The following is a 25,903-nucleotide window of genomic DNA, read 5'->3' on the forward strand; positions in this document are numbered from 1 at the left end:
AGTATCTCATTGCTTAACATCTGTGAAGCACACTTGTGATGGACTGTTGATAACAAATTTGATGCTTGTTTCCTCTATCTTCTGAAAGTTCGACAGTATAGTTGAAACTAAGTTGATTGTCGGACTTCTGGGTAATCGTAACACTCGTATTAATCCTGTTCTGCGTAAAGACCGTCACATTGCCGCAACCTTCTGTTCCTTAAGAGCGTCTCTGAAACTCGAACTACGCACATCATCACCCGATCCATCGTCGACTAGTCTTGGTAGTTTGGCGGGAAATCCATATTAATGTATTACTGACATCGCTGAGCGACTGCGTTTTGCTTTTCAATCATCCGTGCAACTTTTGAATGATTTAATTGTTTTTAATAAATATTATTTTGATATATTGGAGTTTTTTTCAACAGTCTGTCCTTGACGAGACAAACGATACAATCATCCGATTCGCCTTTGGGGCGGATCTCACTGCAGATGCCGTAAGAGGTATTATTAAGAGGTATCCAGCATCCAGCTGGTCTCAGGGTTCACATCGACGATGTTTGATCTGGATGGAAGAATGATCCTTAGCGTGGATGATTCGGTTTCTAGACGAGCACTTACTTTGACAGTACAAGTCAACGAATTCTCCGACATAATTCCCAATTTTCTGTTGGTTTCAATCAGAAAAGGCACAGGCTGATTAGCTGAACAAGAGAGACGTGGCGAAATTTCCTATCATAAATACGATATCAACACAACAAATATTTAATTCACGCAAAGTAACTGAAAGTAACTTGGCGACTTTTGTTCGGAACGAAACCATCTAAACAACTCAACCATACCCAAACAACTTCAGGCGTATAGCGTGGAGAAAGCAGTGAAAGTCAATATTGATAACGTTCGAAATTGTCACATTGAATGTCAGAACTTCTCAATGGCAGCCTCCGCACTGAAATCCGTTCCCGTCCTTTGCGCGTCAAATAAGTTCGCCAGTTGTTGCTCGAGGAGGGGGACGTTGCTTTCTGCATGTGTCAATTCAACGGAGTATCGGAAAATTTAACTGGTTCGGTTCACATGAATTACGAAGTGTGTTGGTTCAGCTGGTGTGATACACATTACCTACATATTTAATCGCTTCTTGTTTCCACGGAGTGCAAAGCAAACATCCAGACGAGCCGGTACCGTACGCAGTATAAATAAATAATTTGAACCGATCCAATTAGTGAGATGAGCTTTATTGGCTGGTGACGGTGAGTTTGTTTATTCGGAATCTGCTGAACTGTTGGTTATTGATGAACACTGCCATGTAGACGAAATTCTAAACCATCTGTAAATTTGAATAACAGAAAAGCAGGAAGTTGTCAAAACAAGCTACTCTTTTGAGCTGACTTATTTCGCAAATTAAATAGAAGAAAAAATACAAAGGTATGGAAACATTCATTTTCATGATATTATTACAGACGAAAGTAAATATTTGATAGCTTCTAGAGAATACGACAGCCATAAAGATTTTTTATACAAAAAAGGATTTTAAAGCGAGCGGTGACAACATAAATCCAACAATCACCCTTCTACCAAGCTTCAATTTCTGAAGAGACAGGGAAGGGAAAAGGCTCCTTTTCAGAAGCTCGGAAGCCTCCTTCCAAGAGGCTCGGAAGCCTCCTTCCAAGAGGCTCGGAAGCCTCCTTCCAAGAGTAAGAGGTTCGAAAGCCTCCTTTCAAGAGGCTCAGGAGCCTCCTTTCAAGAGGCTCGGAAGCCTCCTTTCAAGAGGCTCGAAGCCTCCTTTCAAGAGGCTCTGGAAGCCTCCTTTCAAGAGGCTCGGAAGCCTCCTTTCAAGAGGCTCAGAAGCCTCCTTTCAAGAGGCTCAGAGCCTCCTTTCAAGAGGCTCAGGAAGCCTCCTTTCAAGAGGCTCGGAAGCCTCCTTTCAAGAGGCCTGGAAGCCTCCTTTCAAGAGGCCTCGAAGCCTCCTTTCCAAGAGGCCTCAGAAGCCTCCTTTCAAGAGGCTCGAAAGCCTCCTTTCAAGAGGCTCAAGCCTCCTTTCAAGAGGCTCAGAAGCCTCCTTCCAAGAGGCCTGGAAGCCTCCTTCCAAGAGGCCTGGAAGCCTCCTTCCAAGAGGCTCGGAAGCCTCCTTCCAAGAGGCTCAGGCTTCCTTCCAAGAGGCTCAGAAGCCTCCATCCAAGAGGCCTGGAAGCCTCCATCCAAGAGGCTCTGGAAGCCTCCTTCCAAGAGGCTCAGAAGCCTCCTTCCAAGAGGCCTGGAAGCCTCCTTCCAAGAGGGCTCAGAAGCCTCCTTCCAAGAGGCTCAGGAAGCCTCCTTCCAAGAGGCTCGGAAGCCTCCTTCCAAGAGGCTCAGGAAGCCTCCTTCCAAGAGGCTCAAGCCTCCTTCCAAGAGGCCTGGAAGCCTCCTCCAAGAGGCTCAGGAAGCCTCCTTCCAAGAGGCTCAGGAAGCCTCCTTCCAAGAGGCTCAGGAAGCCTCCTTCCAAGAGGCTCCAGCCTCCTTCCAGAGGCTCGGAAGCCTCCTTCAAGAGGCTCAGAGCCTCCTCCAAGAGGCTCAGAAGCCTCCTTCCAAGAGGCTCGGAAGCCTCCTCCAAGAGGCTCAGAGCCTCCTTCCAAGAGGCTCAGAAGCCTCCTTCCAAGAGGCTCGGAAGCCTCCTTCCAAGAGGCTCAGGAAGCCTCCTTCCAAGAGGCCTCGGAAGCCTCCTTCCAAGAGGCTCGGAAGCCTCCTTCCAAGAGGCTCAGGCCTCCTTCCAAGAGGCTCGAAGCCTCCTTCCAAGAGGCTCAGAAGCCTCCTTCCAAGAGGCTCAGGAAGCCTCCTTCCAAGAGGCTCGGAAGCCTCCTTCCAAGAGGCTCAGGAAGCCTCCTTCCAAGAGGCTCAGGCCTCCTTCCAAGAGGCTCAGGAAGCCTCCTTCCAAGAGGCTCGGAAGCCTCCTCCAAGAGGCTCGGAAGCCTCCTTCCAAGAGGCTCAGAAGCCTCCTTCCAAGAGGCTCAGAAGCCTCCTTCCAAGAGGCTCGGAAGCCTCCTTCCAAGAGGCTCGGAAGCCTCCTTCAAGAGGCCTCGGAAGCCTCCTTCCAAGAGGCCTCAGAAGCCTCCTTCCAAGAGGCTCGGAAGCCTCCTTCCAAGAGGCTCAGAGCCTCCTTCCAAGAGGCCTGGAAGCCTCCTTCCAAGAGGCCTGGAAGCCTCCTTCCAAGAGGCTCAGGAAGCCTCCTTCCAAGAGGCCTGGAAGCCTCCTTCCAAGAGGCTCGGAAGCCTCCTTCCAAGAGGCTCCGGAAGCCTCCTTCCAAGAGGCTCTGGAAGCTTCCTTCCAAGAGGCTCAGGAAGCCTCCTTCCAAGAGGCTCAGAAGCCTCCTTCCAAGAGGCTCAGAAGCCTCCTTCCAAGAGGCTCAGAAGCCTCCTTCCAAGAGGCTCAGAAGCCTCCTCCAAGAGGCTCAGAAGCCTCCTCCAAGAGGCTCAGAAGCCTCCTTCCAAGAGGCTCAGGAAGCCTCCTTCCAAGAGGCTCGGAAGCCTCCTCCAAGAGGCTCAGGCCTCCTTCCAAGAGGCTCAGAAGCCTCCTTCCAAGAGGCTCAGGCCTCCTTCCAAGAGGCCTGGAAGCCTCCTTCCAAGAGGCTCAGGCCTCCTTCCAAGAGGCTCAGAAGCCTCCTTCCAAGAGGCTCAGGAAGCCTCCTTCCAAGAGGCCTGGAAGCCTCCTTCCAAGAGGCTCGGAAGCCTCCTCCAAGAGGCTCAGGAAGCCTCCTTCCAAGAGGCTCGGAAGCCTCCTTCCAAGAGGCTCAGGAAGCCTCCTTCCAAGAGGCTCAGGCCTCCTTCCAAGAGGCCCGGAAGCCTCCTTCCAAGAGGCTCAGGCCTCCTTCCAAGGCTCAGGAAGCCTCCTTCCAAGAGGCTCAGGAAGCCTCCTTCCAAGAGGCTCAGAAGCCTCCTTCCAAGAGGCTCAGAGCCTCCTTCCAAGAGGCTCAGGCCTCCTTCCAAGAGGCTCAGAAGCCTCCTTCCAAGAGGCTCGGAAGCCTCCTTCCAAGAGGCTCAGGAAGCCTCCTTCCAAGAGGCTCAGAGCCTCCTTCAAGAGGCTCGGAAGCCTCCTTCCAAGAGGCCTCGGAAGCCTCCTTCCAAGAGGCTCAGAGCCTCCTTCCAAGAGGCTCAGAAGCCTCCTTCCAAGAGGCTCGGAAGCCTCCTTCCAAGAGGCTCAGAAGCCTCCTTCCAAGAGGCCTGGAAGCCTCCTTCCAAGAGGCTCAGAAGCCTCCTTCCAAGAGGCTCGGAAGCCTCCTTCCAAGAGGCTCAGAAGCCTCCTCCAAGAGGCCTCGGAGAGCCTCCTTCCAGAGGCCTGGAAGCCTCCTTCCAAGAGGCTCAGAAGCCTCCTTCCAAGAGGCTCAGAAGCCTCCTTCCAAGAGGCTCAAGCCTCCTTCCAAGAGGCTCCTGGAAGCCTCCTTCCAAGAGGCTCGGAAGCCTCCTTCCAAGAGGCTCAGAAGCCTCCTTCCAAGAGGCTCAGAAGCCTCCTTCCAAGAGGCTCAGGAAGCCTCCTTCCAAGAGGCTCGGAAGCCTCCTTCAAGAGGCTCAGAAGCCTCCTTCCAAGAGGCTCCAGGCCTCCTTGAAGAGGCTCAGAAGCCTCCTCCAAGAGGCTCAGGAAGCCTCCTCCAAGAGGCTCGAAGCCTCCTTCAAAGAGCTCAGGAAGCCTCCTTCCAAGCGGCTCGGAAGCCTCCTTCCAAGCAGCTCGGAAGCCTCCTTCCAAGCGGCCTGGAAGCCTCCTTCCAAGCAGGCCTGGAAGCCTCCTTCAAGAGGGCCTTCTTTCAGAGGCTCAAACCTCTTTTCCTGAGGCTCAGGCCTCCTCTACAGAGGACCGGAAGCCTCTTTCCAGAGTCTGGGAGTCTCATTTCCAGCCTCCTTTCCTGAGGCTCCGAAGCCTCCTTTCCTGAGGCTCAAGCCTCCTTTCAAGAGGCTCGAAACCTCCTTTCAAGAGGCTCCTGGAAGCCTCCTTTCAAGAGGCCTGGAAGCCTCCTTTTCCAGAGTCTGGGAGCCTCCTTTCCTCAGAGCCTCCTTTCCTGAGGCTCCCTAGGCTTCCAAGAGGTTCTGAGAGCCTCCTTTCAAGAGGCTCAGGAAGCCTCCTTTCAAGAGGCTCAGAGCCTCCTTTCAAGAGGCTCGGAAGCCTCCTTTCAAGAGGCTCAGGAAGCCTCCTTTCAAGAGGCTCAGAGCCTCCTTTCAAGAGGCTCAGGAAGCCTCCTTCAAGAGGCTCAGAAGCCTCCTTTCAAGAGGCTCGGAAGCCTCCTTTCAAGAGGCTCAGGCCTCCTTTCAAGAGGCTCAGGAAGCCTCCTTTCAAGAGGCTCAGAAGCCTCCTTTCAAGAGGCTCAGAAGCCTCCTTTCAAGAGGCTCGGAAGCCTCCTTTCAAGAGGCTCAGAAGCCTCCTTTCAAGAGGCCTGGAAAGCCTCCTTTCAAGAGGCTCAGAGCCTCCTTTCAAGAGGCTCAGAAGCCTCCTTTCAAGAGGCTCAGGAAGCCTCCTTTCAAGAGGCTCAGGCCTCCTTTCAAGAGGCTCGGAAGCCTCCTTTCAAGAGGCTCAGAGCCTCCTTTCAAGAGGCTCAGAGCCTCCTTTCAAGAGGCTCAGAAGCCTCCTTTCAAGAGGCTCAGAAGCCTCCTTTCAAGAGGCTCAGAAGCCTCCTTCAAGAGGCTCAGAAGCCTCCTTTCCAAGAGGCTCAGAAGCCTCCTTTCAAGAGGCTCAAGCCTCCTTTCAAGAGGCCTGGAAGCCTCCTTTCAAGAGGCTCAGAAGCCTCCTTTCAAGAGGCTCAAGCCTCCTTTCAAGAGGCTCAGAAGCCTCCTTTCAAGAGGCTCAGAAGCCTCCTTTCAAGAGGCTCAGAAGCCTCCTTTCAAGAGCTCAGAAGCCTCCTTTCAAGAGGCCTCAGAAGCCTCCTTTCAAGAGGCTCAGAAGCCTCCTTTCAAGAGGCTCAGAGCCTCCTTTCAAGAGGCCTGGAAGCCTCCTTTCAAGAAGGCTCGGAAGCCTCCTTTCAAGAGGCTCAGAAGCCTCCTTTCAAGAGGCTCAGAAGCCTCCTTTCAAGAGGCTCAGAGCCTCCTTTCAAGAGGCTCAGAGCCTCCTTCAAGAGGCTGGAAGCCTCCTTTCAAGAGGCTCAGAAGCCTCCTTTCAAGAGGCTCAGAAGCCTCCTTTCAAGAGGCTCAAGCCTCCTTTCAAGAGCTCAGAAGCCTCCTTTCAAGAGGCTCAGAAGCCTCCTTTCAAGAGGCTTGGAAGCCTCCTTTCAAGAGGCTCAGAAGCCTCCTTTCAAGAGGCTCAGAAGCCTCCTTTCAAGAGGCTCAGAAGCCTCCTTTCAAGAGGCTCAGAAGCCTCCTTTCAAGAGCTCTGGAAGCCTCCTTTCCAAGAGGCCTCAAGCCTCCTTTCAAGAGGTTCGAAGCCTCCTTTCAAGAGGTTCAAACCTCCTTTCAAGAGTTCGAAACCTCCTTTCAAGAGGTCTGAAACCTCCTTTCAAGAGGTTCGGAAACCTCCTTTCAAGAGGTTCGGAAACCTCCTTTCAAGAGGTTCGAAACCTCCTTTCAAGAGGTTCGGACCCCTCCCTTCAAGGGTTTCGGAAACCTCCTGTCAAGAGGTTCGGAGACCTCCTTTCAAGAGGTTCGGAAACCTCCTTTCAAGAGGTTCAAACCTCCTTTCAAGAGGTTCGGAAACCTCCTTTCAAGAGGTCTGAAACCTCCTTTCAAGAGGTTCAAACCTCCTTTCAAGAGGTTGGAAACCTCCTTTCAAGAGGTTCGGAAACCTCCTTTCAAGAGGTTCTGGAAACCTCCTTTCCAAGAGGTCTGGAAACCTCCTTTCAGAGGTTCGGAAACCTCCTTTCAAGAGGTTCTGGAAACCTCCTTTCAAGAGGTTCGAAACCTCCTTTCAAGAGGTTCAAACCTCCTTTCAAGAGGTCTGGAAACCTCCTTTCAAGAGGTTCGGAAACCTCCTTTCAAGAGGTTCGAAACCTCCTTTCAAGAGTTCTGGAAACCTCCCTTTCAAGAGTTCTGGAAACCTCCTTTCAAGAGGTTCAGAAACCTCCTTTCAAGAGGTCTGAAACCTCCTTTCAAGAGGTTCGAAACCTCCTTTCAAGAGGTTCGGAAACCTCCTTTCAAGAGGTTCAAACCTCCTTTCAAGAGGTTCAAACCTCCTTTCAAGAGGTCTGGAATCCTCCTTCAAGAGGTTCAGAAACCTCCTTTCAAGAGTTCAGAAACCTCCTTTCAAGAGGTTCGGAAACCTCCTTTCCAAGAGGTTCAGAAACCTCCTTTCAAGAGGTCTGGAACCTCCTTCAAGAGGCTCGGAAGCCTCCTTCCAAGAGGCTCAGGAAGCCTCCTTCCAAGAGGCCTGAAGCCTCCTTCCAAGAGGCCTCAGAAGCCTCCTTCCAAGAGGCTCGGAAGCCTCCTTCCAAGAGGCCCGGAAGCCTGCTTTCAAGAGGCTCAGAGCCTCCTTCCAAGAGGCTCGGAAGCCTCCTTCCAAGAGGCTCGAAGCCTCCTTCCAAGAGGCAGAAGCCTCCTTCCAAGAGGCTCAGGAAGCCTCCTTCCAAGAGGCTCGGAAGCCTCCTTCCAAGAGGCTCAGGAAGCCTCCTTCCAAGAGGCCTCGGAAGCCTCCTTCCAAGAGGCTCAGGCCTCCTTCCAAGAGGCTCAGAAGCCTCCTTCCAAGAGGCTCGGAAGCCTCCTTCCAAGAGGCTCAGGAAGCCTCCTTCCAAGAGCTCAGAAGCCTCCTTCCAAGAGGCTCGGAAGCCTCCTTCCAAGAGGCTCAAGCCTCCTTCCAAGGCTCAGGCCTCCTTCCAAGAGGCTGGGAAGTCTCCTTCCTAAAGGCTCGGAAGCCTCTTTTCAAGAGGCTTGGAAGCCTCCTTCCAAGAGGCTCAGAAGCCTCCTTCCAAGAGGCTCGGAATCCTCTTTCCAAGAGACTTGGAAGCCTCCTTCCAAGAGACTTGGAAGCCTCCTTCCAAGAGGCTCGAAGCCTCCTTCCAAGAGGCTCTGGAAGCCTCCTTCCAAGAGGCTCAGGAAGCCTCCTTCCAAGAGGCTCAGGCCTCCTTCCAAGAGGCCTCGGAAGCCTCCTTCCAAGAGGCCCGGAAGCCTCCTTCCAAGAGGCTCAGAGCCTCCTTCCAAGAGGCTCGGAAGCCTCCTTCCAAGAGGCTCGGAAGCCTCCTTCCAAGAGGCTCAAGCCTCCTCCAAGAGGCTCAGGAAGCCTCCTTCCAAGAGGCTCGGAGCCTCCTTCCAAGAGGCTCGGAGCCTCCTTCCCAGAGGCCTGGAAGCCTCCTTCCAAGAGGCCTGGAAGCCCCCTTCCAAGAGCTCCGGAAGCCTCCTTCCAAGAGGCTCGGAAGCCTCCTTCCAAGAGGCTCGGAAGCCTCCTTCCAAGAGGCTCGGAAGCCTCCTTCCAAGAGGCTCGGAAGCCTCCTTCCAAGAGGCTCTGAGGCCTCCTTCCAAGAGGCTCTGAGGCCTCCTTCCAAGAGGCTCTGAGGCCTCCTTCCAAGAGGCTCGGAAGCCTCCTTCCAAGAGGCTCAAGCCTCCTTCCAAGAGGCTCGGAAGCCTCCTTCCAAGAGGCTCGGAAGCCTCCTTCCAAGAGGCTCGGAAGCCTCCTTCCAAGAGGCTCGGAAGCCTCCTTTCAAAAGGCTCGGAAGCCTCCTTCCAAGAGGCTCGGAATTCCACGTGAAATATTTCTGGATTTCAACAATTTTGATCTGAATTTTCGCAAGAAGTTCTTCTTATTTCCAAGAAAAAGAACTTGTGGTGGCTCTACAAGAAACCTGCCAATAAGTTGAATAGCGGCTGTAATACTTCCCGAGTAGACGAAAATAGCTAAATAATATCAAATGTTGATAAGATATCAAAATGAGATATGGACATGATTGATATTAGAGACGGCCCTCCGACGAAACAGGAGGTTTGCGCAGGCCAAATAAGCCGCCTGGAAAACCAATAATTACGAACAATATAAGAGATAATGTGACTCGATATAATCGGCAAAGACCTAGGCGACGAATACAGGATCACGATTGGAAGCTTGGAATATGGAACTGCAAGTCGCTTTGAGAAGATAGAGGAAGCCTACATCAGACTGAAGAGGAAAGCCAAGCGGATCGGACTAGTCATCAACACGTCGAAGACGAAGTACATGATAGGAAGAGGTTCAAGAGAAGACAATGTAAGCCACCTACCGCAAGTTTGCATCGGTGGTGACGAAATCGAGGTGGTAGAAGAATTTGTGTACTTGGGCTCACTAATGACTGCCGAAAATGATACCAGCAGAGAAATTCGAAGACGCATAGTGGCTGGAAATCGTACGTACTTTGGACTCCGCAAGACGCTCCTATCGAATAGAGTTCGCCGCCGTACCAAACTGACAATCTACTAAACGCTCATTAGATCTGGACGATGCTCGTGGAGGACGAACGCGCACTTGGAGTTTTCGAAAGGAAAGTGCTGCGTCCCATCTATGGTGGGGTGCAGATGGCGGATGGTACGTGGAGGAGGTGAATGAACCACGAGTTGCATCAGCTGTTGGGAGACACATCCATCGTTCACACCGCGAAAATCGGACGACTTTGGTGGGCTGTGCACGTAGCCAGTATGTCGGACAGTAACCCGGTGAAAATGGTTCTCGACAACGATCCGACGGGCACAAGAAGGCGAGGTGCGCAGCGGGCAAGGTGGATCGATCAGGTGGAAGATGACTTGCGGACCCTCCGTAGACTGCGTGGTTGGCGACGTGTAGCCATGGATCGAGCCGAATGGAGAAGACTCTTATATACCGCACAGGCCACTTCGGCCTTAGTCTGAATAAATAAATAAAATAATGTAATAGATAAAAGATCAATATATAAATATTTTGCACCAAAATATCATGAGGAGATCTAGTTATGCTATTTGTAAGAAGTAATCAATATCCATTAGTTTGATCTTATCCATAGCATATATTGATATTTAAATGATATTTCGGTGCAAATTTATGATATTGTTGCCTATTCTTTTATCTCTTATATCAATCAAATCCATATCATGTTTGGTTATTCTGTTCATGGCTTCTGCCCGGGTTGAAGAGAAGTATAGACCCCATAGAAGTTAAAACCCCAAAACTGAAGCAGGATTATGAGGCCTCCATCGAAGAATTCGCCCGTAGTATCTTGGACACACCCGAATCATCAACACCACAGCACATGACAGAAGTTATGCGCATTACCTGCCCCGCGATTGCGTATTGAAATCAGACAGTTTACTAAAGAGTTCAAGGGTGGTCATTTGACGCGTCAGCTTAGTGTATAAAGAACTATACCAGCAGATAAGGATAATGTATGAGCCAATGACCATTACATACGGAAATTCTGCTGCTCCATTTCTGACGATTCCATGCATGAGCCAGCCTGTCGTTGATGAACTGGAGAACTTCCCTGAAACTTATTCAAGTGCTCAAGTTCAACTAGCGGCAATTATGCCTCACTTATTCACATTATCAAGTATCACATGGCGAGGTAAATACTTATCAGTAAGCAAACAACGAATTTGTTAGTTTTGTTCAATGTTTTATACGACCATAAGTTGTTAATGGATTTGATTTGCAGTGCAAAGATCGACAGCAAACATTAAGGAAATTCCATGACGAACGTGTACCCAACAAAAATCTGTTTGAAGCAGGTGCATTTAAAACAAATAAATGTTATAAAGTGGAACTGTTTCGTTTTCCATCTCACTGAACATTTATTCATCTCATCGCAAAACAAAAAAATACAGCACCAATCTCCTCACTTTTTTTGCTAACATGCTCCTTGCTGAAAAAAAATCAAAAAAATAAGAATCAAATTCCTTTTCATTGCTTCGTTTATGATGGGATGAACGTGGGAGCTATGAGATGAAGTGACGAACAGTCCCCCTACATAGGCACATAAAACGAAAACAAACTCTCGTTTGTCATTCAACTCAACCAAAGACGTCATTCGATTTCAGTTTCATCTTTCTATGTAGCAAAATTACTACAAGGTACTGGCTCGGAAAAGTTTATTCCCAGGCAGCATCACAGCTCGAATCACATTCCCGGGCACTTAATTTACTCGCAAACGACTTTATGCGGCTTTGTCATTATCCCGCTCGCGCTTCATCCAGGTCAGGCTCTACGCTGCTGCTTCGCTAATCCACCATCAGTCAGTCGAGTCCCAGCAGCTACATTACATACATCGCGTCTACAATGTGGTGAAGAATCTATCCCCGGAGAGATGCGATGAGTGTTACTCAGCTTACGCCAATCGGGGTTGCAGCGGATACTCCTCCCACTACCTACCTGCGTTGCCCTCGGCAAGCGGTCTACCGATTCTGGGACCTTCCAAGGCGAGAGAAAGTTGCCAGCTGGTTAAACGACGCGAGAACGATGACAACAAACAGCGGCAATATTGTTGTGCCGAGCCGAACCGAGCTGCGGGACATGTGGCTGAGCCCGGGCTGGGCAGGTCTAGGTGAAGTAATCACCATTAGATCCACCTCGATGGCTTTATCTATGGCGGGGGAAGGTGGATTTGCTGGGAGAGGGAATGTTTGTTAACACTCCATCAAGCAGGTGCAACGCTCATCGGTGTTCTTCCATGGTGTTGGTTTCCTTAGGTGGTAGGAAAACGGACCACTTGAGATGAGGGCATCTTGAGCAGCGTTGATGGCAATGGTAGGACTATAATGAACTCATAATAACCTCGATAAATCGTGGTGGTTCGAGGGGAAACCTGAGGAGGATGACGACGGGGAAATCGCATTTTACATCAAGAAACAAGCACCAGGAGATGATGAAGCGAACAGTGTAACTTGAGCTCCGGTGAATTATTACTGCTGCTTACATTTCATCCAGGTCATTATAAACAATTGCCCGTTCTCACACAGGGACACAAATGATAATAATCAAGTCATCTTTTACAAATATTTTTAAAATTTCCATACATTTTTCCACGTTTGTATGGATAATCATTCTGGTCCGAAGATATCTACTGCTGAAAGTTTATAAGAAATTTCAGTAATCCGTAAGCACTAATGAGAGTTTATGAATCCATAGAAGTGCGTAATGAATTCTCGAAATTCGTTGGTTTTTTTCTCTTTTCAGTGTCGTCGTTTCTCGGACATAACAGTCATAGCCAGTAATGAGATTTTCATTTTCATTGAGAGAGGTCACACGATATTTACATTTTACTCTCCCGCTTTCGTAGAAAACATAAACAATGAAAGGAATTCCGACAAATTTTCACAGATTTTTTTTTCATGAAAATGCACCAAACTATTGTAAACTTCTGACACGAAAATGAGGAACAATATACTCATTTTATCGACTAGTCATCGTTATTTTCACAGATAAACTATTTAGAATTCAAAACAAAGCAACATTCCCATCTTGACTGTTAGTAATGTGACAGGTGACCGGGAGCCCGCTACATTTTCATTTGGTCTCTTGAAAATGAAAATGCAACTGTTTTCGCTATCACATGACGATCACGAGAACTATCATAGCAGCTTAGTATGTTTTTAAGAACTCCGGCAGTTACTTAATGCGAGAATTCTATTTTTCTTATGGATGTAGTTTTTGACGTGAACTTAGGAGAAGACTCTGATATAGGGTGTGAAATGGAAAATTCAAAATTGAGGACCGTCACGAAATTATGTAAGATCTCAAACTTTAATAACGCCTTTATGTTCCGATAGATTTTCGATATTAATATATCAAACGACTAGGAAAATTTCCTCCAATCTACAAATTTTATTGAAACTTTTGATTACTAACGTTAAACTATTGAAAATTTTAATTCGTTCCATACCAAGTAAACTTACCGAGCCAACCAATCCCGTTCATGCATCCCATACACGGACATCAGTTTGATGTAAGTTATGGTCCTTTTGGTGATTCTATGACAAAAGATCGAAAGACATAAGGTCGAAAGGACAAATGGTCGAAAGGTCGAAAAAGACAAAAGGTTTAAAAGGACAAAACGTCGAAAGGGACAAAAAATCGATCAGAAGTTGATAACAAGTTGGTTGTATTCTAAGAGAATTCGTGCTATGCATTTAACTTCAAGCAGAAATAACACACTCATCTCATCAATCAAAGTTAAAGAATGAGCAATTTTCAAAGAAGGAGAAATTACTATGAAACAATATTATAAATATCGAGATAGTTCTGTTAGATATAAAAGAGATGGTTGATTTAGGAAATGAATAGAACTTGTAGCGATACAGAGTTGTCCTATACAGTTGGCAAAAAAAATGCTGTTTTATTTTTCACTATTTTTAACAATTACAGTTATGTTTCGTTTTTCAACACGGTCCGTGCGTTTGAGTTGATAAAATCGGAACAGTGACAAAATCGGAATAATTTTCTTCGACGATTTTTTTTTGCTAAAATTTAAGTAAAAATGATATATTGCTGGGAAAATGTTAGATTTGCAGGTTCTAACATTTTTAAATGCTAAGGGACTGTCTATAAACCACGTGAACATGCTCGTGGGAGACAATTGTTAGTGAAAAGAGACCAAAGTTATTGTATATTAAACATCCATGGTTACTGGTTGAGGGTCTTGGCAAGTAAGGAGTACATCAAGGTAACGTCCTTAAATTATGTCACGCAAAAATTATAAATTTTCAATCTGTTATCCATTAATCGTTTCACCTTTTGTATGAAATATTAAAAAAAATTGATTCCCTTCCACTGAAAGCGTGACGTAATTTATAGAAGTTTCGTAAGAAAAAATCTTCATCAGGGTGTCGGCTACCCAAACATGAAAAAAATGATTCCCCTCCCACTGAAAGCGTGACGTAATTTATGTAAATTTCGTAAGAAAATCTTCCTTCATCAGGATGTCGGCTACCCAGGAATAATATTGGAGGTCAAGTTTGACTATACCATGAAGACCTAGATATCCAAAACCTTGGAAAAATTTGCTTCTGACAGCTTGGAGGTTAAACTTAAATATTAGGATCCTGTATCACATTCTTTAATAAACAAACACTCAATCAAGTTTAGTCATCTTGATCGTAAGGACAGTGATCAATTTTTTAGAATATGAGGTGTTCAAGGTACTCCAAAACATTACCAAGTTCAACCCAAAATATCTATCGGACAACCAAGGCTTTTTGCAAAGACCTCAACATTGATATGTACCAGACCTGGTTCAATAAGCATATACGCACCATGCAAATCGAATTTGCTTGAATTTGGGATGTTCAAGGAACTCCAAAACATTCTGGAATTCAGCTTAAGGAATCTGCCAGGTTTCTGCTATGTTCTTATTTTTGGAATATACTCGATGTATCCAATAATGTAAACTCAATTCCGGAAGTTCCTCCGGGAATTCCTCCGGAAGTTCCTCCGGAAGTTCCTTCGGGAATTCCTCCGGAAGTTCCTTCGGGAATTCCTCCGGAAGTTCCTTCGGGAATTCCTCCGGAAGTTCCTCCGGGAATTCCTCCGGAAGTTCCTCCGGAAGTTCCTCCGGGAATTCCTCCGGAAGTTCCTCCGGGAATTCCTCCGGAAGTTCCTCCAGAAGTTCCTCCGGGAATTCCTCCGGAAGTTCCTCCGGGAATTCCTCCGGAAGTTCCTCCGGGAATTCCTCCGGAAGTTCCTCCGGGAATTCCTCCGGAAGTTCCTCCGGGAATTCCTCCGGAAGTTCCTCCGGGAATTCCTCCGGAAGTTCCTCCGAAAATTCCTCCGGAAGTTCCTCCGAATTCCTCCGGAAGTTCCTCCGGGAATTCCTCCGGAAGTTCCTCCGAATTTCTCCGGAAGTTCCTCCGGGAATTCCTCCGGAAGTTCCTCCGAATTCCTCCGGAAGTTCCTCCGGGAATTCCTCCGGAAGTTCCTCCGGAATTCCTCCGGAAGTTCCTCCGGAATTCCTCCGGAAGTTCCTCGGGAATTCCTCGAAGTTCCTCCGGAATTCCTCCGGAAGTTCCTCCGGGAATTCCTCAGGAAGTTCCTCCGGGAATTCCTCCGAAGTTCCTCCGGGAATTCCTCCGGAAGTTCCTCTGGGAATTCCTCCGAAGTTCCTCCGAATTCCTCCGAAGTTCCTCCGGAATTCCTCCGAACTTCCTCCGGAATTCCTCCGGAAGTTCCTCCGGGAATTCCTCCGGAAGTTCCTCCGGGAATTCCTCCGGAAGTTCCTCCGGAATTCCTCCGGAAGTTCCTCCGAATTCCTCCGGAAGTTCCTCCGGAATTCCTCCGGAAGTTCCTCCGGAATTCCTCCGGAAGTTCCTCCGGAATTCCTCCGGAAGTTCCTCCGGAATTCCTCCGGAAGTTCCTCCGGGAATTCCTCCGGAAGTTCCTCCGGAATTCCTCGGAAGTTCCTCCGAATTCCTCCGGAAGTTCCTCGGAATTCCTCCGGAAGTTCCTCCGGGAATTCCTCCGGAAGTTCCTCCGAAATTCTTCCGGAAGTTCCTCCGAATTCCTCCAGAAGTTCCTCCGAATTCCTCCAGAAGTTCCTCCAGAATTCCTCTGGAAGTTCCTCCGGAATTCCTCCGGAAGTTCCTCCGGAATTCCTCCGAAGTTCCTCCGGGAATTCCTCCGGAAGTTCCTCCGAATTCCTCCGGAAGTTCCTCCGGAATTCCTCGGAAGTTCCTCCGGGAATTCCTCCGGAAGTTCCTCCGGGAATTCCTCCGGAAGTTCCTCCGAATTCCTCCGGAAGTTCCTCCGGGAATTCCTCCGGAAGTTCCTCCGAATTCCTCCGGAAGTTCCTCGGGAATTCCTCCGGAAGTTCCTCCGGAATTCCTCGGAAGTTCCTCCGGGAATTCCTCCGAAGTTCCTCCGGAATTCCTCCGGAATTCCTCCGGAAGTTCCTCCGGGAATTCCTCCGAAGTTCCTCCGGAATTCCTCCGAAGTTCCTCCGAAGTTCCTCCGGAAGTTCCTCCTGAATTCCTCCGGAAGTTCCTCCGGGAATTCCTCCGAAAGTTCCTCCGGAAATTCCTCCGCAAGTTCCTCCGGAATTCCTCCGAAGTTCCTCCGAATTCCTCCGGAAGTTCCTCCGGGAATTCCTCCGGAAGTTCCTCCGGGAATTCCTCCGGAAGTTCCTCCGGGAATTCCTCCGGAAGTTCCTCCGGGAATTCCTCCGGAAGTTCCTCCGGGAATTCCTCCGGAAGTTCCTCCGGGAATTCCTCCGGAAGTTCCTCCGGGAATTCCTCCGGGAGTTCCTCCGGGAATTCCTCCGGAAGTTCCTCCGGGAATTCCTCCGGAAGTTCCTCCGGGAATTCTCCGGGATGTTCCTCCGGGAATTCTCCGGGAAGTTCCTCCGGGAATTCTCCGCGAAGTTCCTCCGTGAATTCCTCCGGAAGTTCCTCCGGGAATTCCTCCGGAAGTTCCCCCGGGAATTCCTCCGGAAGTTCCCCCGGGAATTCCTCCGGAAGTTCCTCCGGGAATTCCTCCGGAAGTTCCTCCGGGAATTCCTCCGGAAGTTCCTCCGGAATTCCTCCGGAAGTTCCTCCGGGAATTCCTCCGGAAGTTCCTCCGGGAATTCCTCCGGAAGTTCCTCCGGGAATTCCTCCGGAAGTTCCTCCGGAATTCCTCCGGAAGTTCCTCCGGGAATTCCTCCGAAGTTCCTCCGGGAATTCCTCCGGAAGTTCCTCCGGGAATTCCTCCGAAGTTCCTCCGAATTCCTCCGGAAGTTCCTCCGAATTCCTCCGGAAGTTCCTCCGGGAATTCCTCCGGAAGTTCCTCCGGAATTCCTCCGGAAGTTCCTCCGAATTCCTCCGGAAGTTCCTCCGGGAATTCCTCCGGAAGTTCCTCCGAATTCCTCCGGAAGTTCCTCCGGAATTCCTCCGAAGTTCCTCCGGGAATTCCTCCGGAAGTTCCTCCGGGAATTCCTCCGGAAGTTCCTCCGGAATTCCTCCGGAAGTTCCTCCGGGAATTCCTCCGGAAGTTCCTCCGGGAATTCCTCCGGAAGTTCCTCCGGAATTCCTCCGGAAGTTCCTCCGGGAATTCCTCCGGAAGTTCCTCCGGGAATTCCTCCGAAGTTCCTCGGAATTCCTCCGGAAGTTCCTCCGGGAATTCCTCCGAAGTTCCTCCGGGAATTCCTCCGAAGTTCCTCCGAATTCCTCCGGAAGTTCCTCCGAATTCCTCCGAAGTTCCTCCGGGAATTCCTCCGAAGTTCCTCCTGGAATTCCTCCGGAAGTTCCTCCGGGAATTCCTCCGGAAGTTCCTCCGGAATTCCTCCGGAAGTTCCTCCGGAATTCCTCCGGAAGTTCCTCCGGGAATTCCTCCGGAAGTTCCTCCAGAATTCCTCCGGAAGTTCCTCCGGAATTCCTCCGGAAGTTCCTCCGAATTCCTCCGAAGTTCCTCTGGAATTCCTCCGGAAGTTCCTCCGGGAATTCCTCCGGAAGTTCCTCCGAATTCCTCCGAAGTTCCTCCGAATTCCTCCGGAAGTTCCTCCGGGAATTCCTCCGGAAGTTCCTCCGAATTCCTCCGGAAGTTCCTCCGGGAATTCCTCGGAAGTTCCTCCGAATTCCTCCAGAAGTTCTCCCGGGAATTCCTCCGGAAGTTCCTCCGGGAATTCCTCCGGAAGTTCCTCCGGGAATTTTTCCGGATGCGCCGCCCGCCGAGCCCTCCGACGTTCCCCCGGCAATGCCTCCGGAAGTTCCTCCGGGAATTCCTCCGGAAGTTCCTCCAGGAATTCCTCCGAAGTTCCTCGGGAATTCCTCCGGAAGTTCCTCCGGGAATTCCTCCGGAAGTTCCTCCGAATTCCTCCGAAGTTCCTCCGGGAATTCCTCGGAAGTTCCTCCGGGAATTCCTCCGGAAGTTCCTCCGAATTCCTCCGGAAGTTCCTCCAGGAATTCCTCCGAAGTTCCTCCGAATTCCTCCGGAAGTTCCTCCGGGAATTCCTCCGGAAGTTCCTCAGGAATTCCTTCGGAAGTTCCTCCGGGAATTCCTCCGGAAGTTCCTCCGGGAATTCCTCCGGAAGTTCCTCCGGGAATTCCTCCGGAAGTTCCTCCGGAATTCTCCGGAAGTTCCTCGGAATTCCTCCGGAAGTTCCTCCGGGAATTCCTCCGGAAGTTCCTCCGGGAATTCCTCCGGAAGTTCCTCCGGGAATTCCTCCGGAAGTTCCTCCGGGAATTCCTTCGGAAGTTCCTCCGGGAATTCCTCCGGAAGTTCCTCCGGGAATTCCTCCGGAAGTTCCTCCGGGAATTCCTCCGGAAGTTCCTCCGGGAATTCCTCCGGAAGTTCCTCCGGGAATTCCTCCGGAAGTTCCTCCGGGAATTCCTCCGGAAGTTCCTCCGGGAATTCCTCCGGAAGTTCCTCCGGAAGTTCCTCCTGGTATTCCTCCCGAAGTTCCCCCAGGTATTCCCCCTGAAGTTCCTCCGGGAATTCCTCCGGAAGTTCCTCCGGGAATTCCTCCGGAAGTTCCTCCGGGAATTCCTCTGGAAGTTCCTCCAGGAATTCCTCAGGAAGTACCTACAGGAATTCCTCCGGAAGTTCCTCCGGAAGTTCCTCCAGGGATTCCTCCGGAAGTTCCTCCAGGGATTCCTCCGGAAGTTCCTCCAGGAATTCCTCCGGAAGTTCCTCCAGGAATTCCTCCGGAAGTTCCTCCAGGAATTCCTCCGGAAGTTCCTCCAGGAATTCCTCCCTAAGTTCCTCCAGGAATTCCTCCCGAAGTTCCTCCAGGAATTCCTCCCGAAGTTCCTCCAGGAATTCCTCCGGAAGTTCCTCCGGAAGTTCCTCCAGGAATTCCATCCGAAGTTCCTCCAGGAATTCCTCCGGAAGTTTCACCAGGAATTCCTCCGAAAGTTTCTGCAGGAATTCCTCTCGAAGTTCCTCCAGGAATACCTCCGGAAATCCACGAATCCCGCAAATAGATGTTTAATTTGGGTGTTGTGTTTTTTGTTCACAGCAATTTCATAACCTGTTTTTTCTAGGATTTCGATCCTATCTGGGCACCAACAAATAGAGTTTGTTTCTGGAAATCGTTAACCCAAAAAACAAATCTGACAATTATTATATAAAATCTTGGCATATAAAATTCGGTAAGCTCTTTATGCAGATCTTCTTCCTATCTTCTTCCTATTGGCATTACATCCTCACACTTGGACAGAGCCGCCTCACAGCTTAGTGTTCATTAAGCACTTCCACAGTTATTAACTGCGAGGTTTCTAAGCCAGGTTACCATTTTTGCATTCGTATACCATGAGGCTAGCACGATGATCCTTTTATGCCCGGGGAAGACGAGACAATTTCCAATCCGAAAATTGCCAAGACCGGCACCGGGAATCGAACCCAACCACCCTCAGCATGGTCTTGCTTTGTAGTCGCGCGTCTTACCGCACGGCTAAGGAGGGCCCCAGATATTGTATGGTATTTAATTGTATCAAAATCTTCCAAAATTGTATATGCCTAATTATCATACAGTTTCTGTAAGGCTCTTATGCAGAACTATATTAAAATCTGTCTGTATTAAAAAATATCCACTGGTTGGGTGTTTCCCGAGTAGACGAAAATAGCTCATTAATATCAAATGTTGATAAGATAGTAAAATGAGATATTGATATGATTGATATAAGAGATAAAAGATCAGACGATAATATCAATATTTTGCACTAAAATATCATGAGGAGATCAAGTTATGCTATTTGTAAGAAGTGATCAATATCATGTGCCATTAGTTTGTTCTTATCCATAGCATATCTTGATGTTCATATGATATTTCGGTGCACATTTTTGATATTGTTGCCTGTTCTTTTATCTCTTATATCAATCAAAACCATATCATGTTTTGTTATTCTGTTCATAGCTTCTGCCCGGGCTCTATTTACAATTTTATTGCTTATCTTCAGGCCCAAACGCAGAACATTCAGAACCCGAGCAACACAAGTCAGATAAAAATGGTTGCAGCAACTGGGTTGTGACTGAATCTGCTCAAATAGGAGTTACAGTACATGGAACATGTGCGCTGCTAGGGAAAAGGTACGCACACAGCTCCATTCAAAGGGTCTTCAGTTAATCTTGCGAGCAAATATGTGGGATTGTCAATGCGGAGACAGCGAGTTTCATTCAATAATGTTTTCAGTTGCAAAACATTCTTATTCCCTGGGCATAGTGTCACCATTATACTTGCTACAGAAGATACGTATTCATGGAAATGGTGGGCATAAAAAAAGCTCCTAATTAATAACTCTGGAAATAAAATCACTAACTGTTCTAACTGTTAAAAAAACAGGCCAAGGTCCAGGTGGAATCGAAGAACAAGAAGTTGTGTACGACAAACTCAAAGGTTAAGCCCAATCGGGTTGTACGCAAAGGTGACGAAGGACTACGTAGCTATTCGAAATTGATGGTATTTGCCATAATAATTTGTGTCGTTTTATTACCATTGAGCAAACTGCTCGGAGGCCAACTGTATCAAGAAGTCGAATAGTTGTTCCCAGTTGGATGGACTTTGATTCTCTAACCGTGGAATCACCATGACTCATCGGCCGCTGAAGCCATCCGACTGGCTTTCAGTCGGGGACATCACAATCCTTACTTTGCCACATACGTTTACATCGCGGGCGAAAACCAAACGTTGCAAATATGTAAATACATTTGTGGTTTCACGCCACTTCTGTTTTCTGCTACCACTGCTACCCACGCCTTCGTGCTGCTGTGTCCGCTCTGATGCATCAAATTTTGTTGAACCGCTCATTCCGCTCTTTCTGCGGAATCCCGATCAAAATGGCTCGCGCGCGCCGGAAAGCAACTTTCTTGTATTCAATAAATTTAGCCCGTTAGCCCCGCCCCTTTGTGATCTGTATGGGTGTAAATATAACGATAACGATTAATTATGGAGTTTCTTCATTAGATATAAGAAAGCTGCTTTTCGACGCGCGCGAGCCATTTTGATCGGGATTCCGCAGCAGACCACAAACCGTTTGGAGAATGACAAATTCTAAGAATCCTATGAAATTTTCCCGCACGATTCTGGATTTGGTTATGATATGTTGGTTATCTAAGATGCGTATTGTTGCGAGGAATAACAACAGAAATTTGGCTCAAGACGAAGTTTCTTCATGTTACAAAACATTATCTCTTGGCATCCGTCTGTCCGAGCGACGTTCACCGATGGGTGGTTGCTGTAGAAAGTTTCCACTGAGGTGGCGTCTTCATTGATTTTATACAAAAGCCACCATTTTATACAAAAGAAGGTTGATCCGACTATCCGAAATAAACTTTCTTCAAGGTGCAAAACTCAATCGTAAATAGCGAATTTTATAGCGCGCCGGAGGGAGATGATGCAGTAAATTTTAATGGATGGAATCACTAACAGCAACCAAGCTACCACGCCAAACCCGATGCCACCGAAACAGTCCATTTTCACAATTAACTCTTTCTTTTCATAAAATGGTGGTGGTGGTCCAAAAAAATTAAAAATCCATCGAGAAACGGCTAAGATATTAAAGTTTAAAGTCTATCATATTTTCGTGACGGTCCCCGATTTTTGCAAACGTAAGTGTACCCCAATATAGAAAACACAGACGTAGTCCTACGTCAAAAAGCAAAAAGATATGGCGAAAAAAAAATTATGGATTATTAGCATAAGACTCACTTTTAAGGAGAATAATCATAAAGTTGAACACCTTCACAGAAGCGGCTTAACGTACTGATAATATGTGTGGAGGATACCATTCCGCTAAATCGTGTTATGAAGGTACATACTACCAATTAAAAGCGAAAAATCACGCTTTCTGCCACCGTGCAGAGCTATGCCTTCATTAACAGGATTGCTACGGCCAGGCATTAGTTCAATCACGAAGATTGTGATGAAAAGCCTCAGCATTTATATCGCGCAACTGAGTTGCAGTTTCCTATGAAAAAAAATCTACATTAGCTCAAAAATAAAGAAAAACGATAACTCAGAGCCCTGATTGAATATTGAATACGCTTCGGTTGATTGATTTCATATAATCAACATGTTTAATGTCCTTGACATTGGAGACTCCATCACTTCCGCCCATCTCGGAGCAATTTTTATCCCAACGCAGCACCCGAGTGCCGGTTTTTCATTGTTCCACATGGATGGGAGAAGTGCCCTTCATCCACCGCACAATGCGACCAACTATAGTGTGGGTTTATTTTTTCAGGTTTATTGGATTTTTTTCACTTCGGGTCGAATTGGACCCTTGTGTGCGGCGAAATAATTAATTCACCTACCGCTTTACTGAATTATGGGTGGCTCGCCTCCCTCACGTTTTTATTTGAAAAACTCAGACCCGTAAGCATTCTGGACGGTTTCCAAAAGAAAGTCGATGTTCAAGGATATTATTACCTTTCTGAAAATAAAAGAAAAAGAATGCTGATTCCCACAGCTTTGCGAGCCCTCCAGATTGTAGAAGAAACTGATCCTTGCTCTCATCATTGCCGCCATTTATAGAAACGCGCCCATCACTCTCCGCTGCTGCTGCTGGTTGAGCCGAAGTGGAAACGGTCCGCACAAAGCGAACTTCTCAAGTGTGGCCTCTTCAGCTGTGGGCCGCGGTGCCTTACCCCGCACGGCCAGCCCGCTTTACTATAATTTCCCGGCCGAAGCGAGTCGCGGAGCAGTGTGGGGTGTGCTTTATCATCATTACACACGCGTTCCTTCAAAGTCATTTTGAATGGGCAAAGTCGACATTGACGGCGTCGAAAGGCTCTTCAACTGTGCAAAGGTTTTTTCTTCGGCCTTCCGGATGGATGAACAACTTAGCGTGCCGTTGGGGGATGAGAGTCCTGATGTTGCATTTTCTTGGAGGATTAGTTGATGCCAGTTAAGAATCCATTTGCTGGTGGCAGTCCAAGTGTCAAGGCGTCAAGCGGTTACAGTTATTGAGGGGGGTAAATTATATTACCATTATATCCAGACTAGGGTAAATCAAGTGTGTTTTTTTCAAGGTCAAGCATCGATTACAGTCAAACATCCTAGAGTCAAACCTGGAAAATGGAAATATCGAGATGTGGAATAGAAAATCCCTGGGAAGGTGTTTGATGGGACCATCACAGTAGCCCAGAATTTTTTTTTTAATATGGCATGATTTGCTTCCATGAGCCGATATCGAGTCATAGAACATCGGCTCATGGAGGTTTGACTGTATTTTGGTTTTCCATACACTCTTTTGCTGTGCAAATTAGGCAATTGTTTTCCTTTTGTCGTTTCTCACTGAATTGAAAAAAAGACAGCAAATAAATCACTAACTTCTGAAATTTCAACACATATTCAGACAAAATGCATGTTATTTTATCAGTATTAGAAATATATTTTATCAAATTAATAATTAACCGAAGCCATTACTTTGTACCAGGTTCTCTGAAACTTAAATAGCCATATAATGTCAATTTCCGTGACTTATCGATTGTCAAATTTTACAGAAAATCAGCTGACATCGTTTCAGTTTTTGAAGCCGTTCAATTAACTATCGCGAGTGCTCCTCAAAGTTCCCATTTTCATGGGAGTGAATAACACTCAGGCCAACCACATCATAGGGTAGCATATATGCCACCAATTTCGCAGCAATATCTCTCAAACGTTGAAACCATGTCGCGTGCTCTCGTAGTACATCAAACACTATGATATTCAACCACTTTGTGATCTGCACCGGGAAGCTTTTTCTGCAAAACCAAACACCTCTCAATCGATCCAAAAACCGTAGACCGCTGAAATGAGGACAACCTCGACGTCATGGTTTAGTGGCGGACGATGATAAGTTTGCATAATAATATTCCTTTTCCGAAGCGTACGCGAATGTATCTCGTTAATTAACTCATTTCTACGTGCGACACGTGCGACGATGACAGTTTCCCGTTCGTTCCATGTGGCCCATAATATAAGATTTTCAAAACGATTATCTGCTTTGTAAACAAAGATTCATGGCAATCTGATGATTGATAGTTCACGCAAACCAACACCATCAATAGGTAGGTGAAGGATTCCGCCACCATTGATGTTGTTGGTTTGCGGGAGAGCTATCAGATTCGTCAAATCGTCGTTTGAAGTTTTGTTTACAAAAGCAAATAAGTCGTTTTGAAAATTTTGTCTTGAATTCCCATTACCCTGGGTTTCATTGGGGCGGTGATAACTCGACACTGCTGCCATGGAACCCATGTTCTGAGTGTTGCTTTCAACACGCTTTTTCTATAGAACCGTTAGAGCATTTGGTTTAATGCTGTTAGGGCGAATACCGTCAGATCGAACATGTTATTGCATCTTTCATTTCATTTAATTATTTAGCATACATCTAAACAGATAACACAGAATCAACAGTTTGACGCCACAATACACGGTTCGAGGCCACATCTCTCCATCCTCGATTGCGTCCCACGCTCGCCAAATCGTTCTGTACCTGTTCAGCCCACCTCGCTCGCTGCGCTCCACGCCGTCTCGTACCTGCCGGATCGGAGGCGAACACCATATTTGTCGAGTTGCTGTCCGGAATTTTTGCTACATGCCCTGCCCATCGTACCCTTCAGGCTTTGGCTACCTTCTGGATACTGGGTTCGCCGTAGAACTGGGCGAGCTCGTGGTTCAACCTGCGCCGCGACAGACACACTGTCTTCTTGCACATCGCCTAAGCACATGTCTCTTAAATACTGCGAATGCTTGCAAGTCCTCCACGAGCATGATCCACGATTCATGTCCATAGAGGACTACCACCGGTTTTATGAGCGTTTTGTACATGACACATTTGGTGCGGGTGTAAATCTTTTTTGACCGTTGTTTCATCTAAAGCCTGTAGTAGGCCCGACTTCCACAGATGATGTGCCTTCGTATTTAACGACTTACATTATTATCAGCCGTTATCAGATCACATGTTCTGACGTTAGATAATATGGATTAATTTCCATTGAAGAAGGACTACTGGGCGCGTCAAAGAAGCAACTTTAATTCTTGCATGCATTGGTGAATATCTTTCGTCAAAAGTCGATTTTTCCCGGTGTAAAACAAATTTGAAATACTGCGTCCATTTCATTGAACTTTTGTAGTATACCCGTGTCATTTGTTTAGTGCTATTGAGAAGAAATGAAGTAGGGGAAATCGCCAAATGTTGAATGGCTAATTAAAAACTACTTAAACTAAACTTAACCTATTTTATACTAAGGGTACAAGGAGTTAATCGTTGCAATAGAAGATTGCAACGATTTTTGTCTAAAATTGGAAATTATTTTGTTGGAAATTTGTTGCAATGTCTCAATATTAGAAATTCTATGAAGTTCATTGGTACTATACCACGGAGGCAACTTCAGAATCATTTTCAAAATTTTATTTTGAATCCTCTGGAGTGCCTTCTTTCTGGTATTGCAGCAACTAGCCCATATTGGCACAGCATACAACATGGCAGGTCTAAAAATTTGTTTGTAAATCAAAAGTTTGTTCTTAAGACAGAGTTTTGATTTTCTGTTTATAAGTGGATATAGGCACTTAATATATTTGTTACATTTGGCTTGAAGGCCTTCAATGTGATTTTTAAAAGTTAATTTTTGATCTAGCAGAAGTCCTAAATATTTAGCTTCGCTAGACCAATTAATTGGAACCCCATTCATAGTGACAATATGTCTGCTAGAAGGTTTCAAATAAGAAGCTCTCGGCTTATGTGGGAAAATTATAAGCTGAGTTTTGGAAGCATTCTGGGGAAATTTTCCATTTTTGAAAGTAAGTGGAGGAAATATCCAAACTTTTGCAATCTACTACAAATGACACGAAGGCTTCGCCCTTTGGCTGAGAGGCCCGTGTCATCTGCAAACAAAGATTTTTGACACCCTGGTGGTAAATCAGGTAAGTCAGAAGTAAAAATGTTATACAATATGGGCCCCAGTATGCTGCCTTGGGGGACACCAGCCCTTACAGGTAATCTATCAGATTTAGTATTCTGATAGTTAACCTGCAGTGAGCGATCTGATAAATAATTTTGGATCAGTTTAATGATGTACAGAGGAAAATTAAAATTCATCAATTTTACAATCAAACCTTCATGCCAAACACTGTCAAATGCTTTCTCTATATCAAGAAGAGCAACTC

At 47.2% G+C, this 25,903-nt stretch overlaps 1 protein-coding gene and 1 pseudogene across 1 annotated transcript in view; both read right to left on the minus strand.

Annotated features, from left to right (window-relative positions):
- The window catches only part of LOC134206327 (uncharacterized), a 380,581-nt gene that overhangs the window by 338,530 nt on the left and 16,148 nt on the right, over positions 1–25,903 (minus strand). The gene's annotated exons all lie outside the window — the stretch shown is intronic.
- Positions 366–24,299, minus strand: LOC134217773 (small ribosomal subunit protein eS21-like; annotated as a pseudogene).

This window comes from Armigeres subalbatus, chromosome 1 (genome assembly GCF_024139115.2).
Source record: "Armigeres subalbatus isolate Guangzhou_Male chromosome 1, GZ_Asu_2, whole genome shotgun sequence".
Taxonomy (NCBI): domain Eukaryota; kingdom Metazoa; phylum Arthropoda; class Insecta; order Diptera; family Culicidae; genus Armigeres; species Armigeres subalbatus.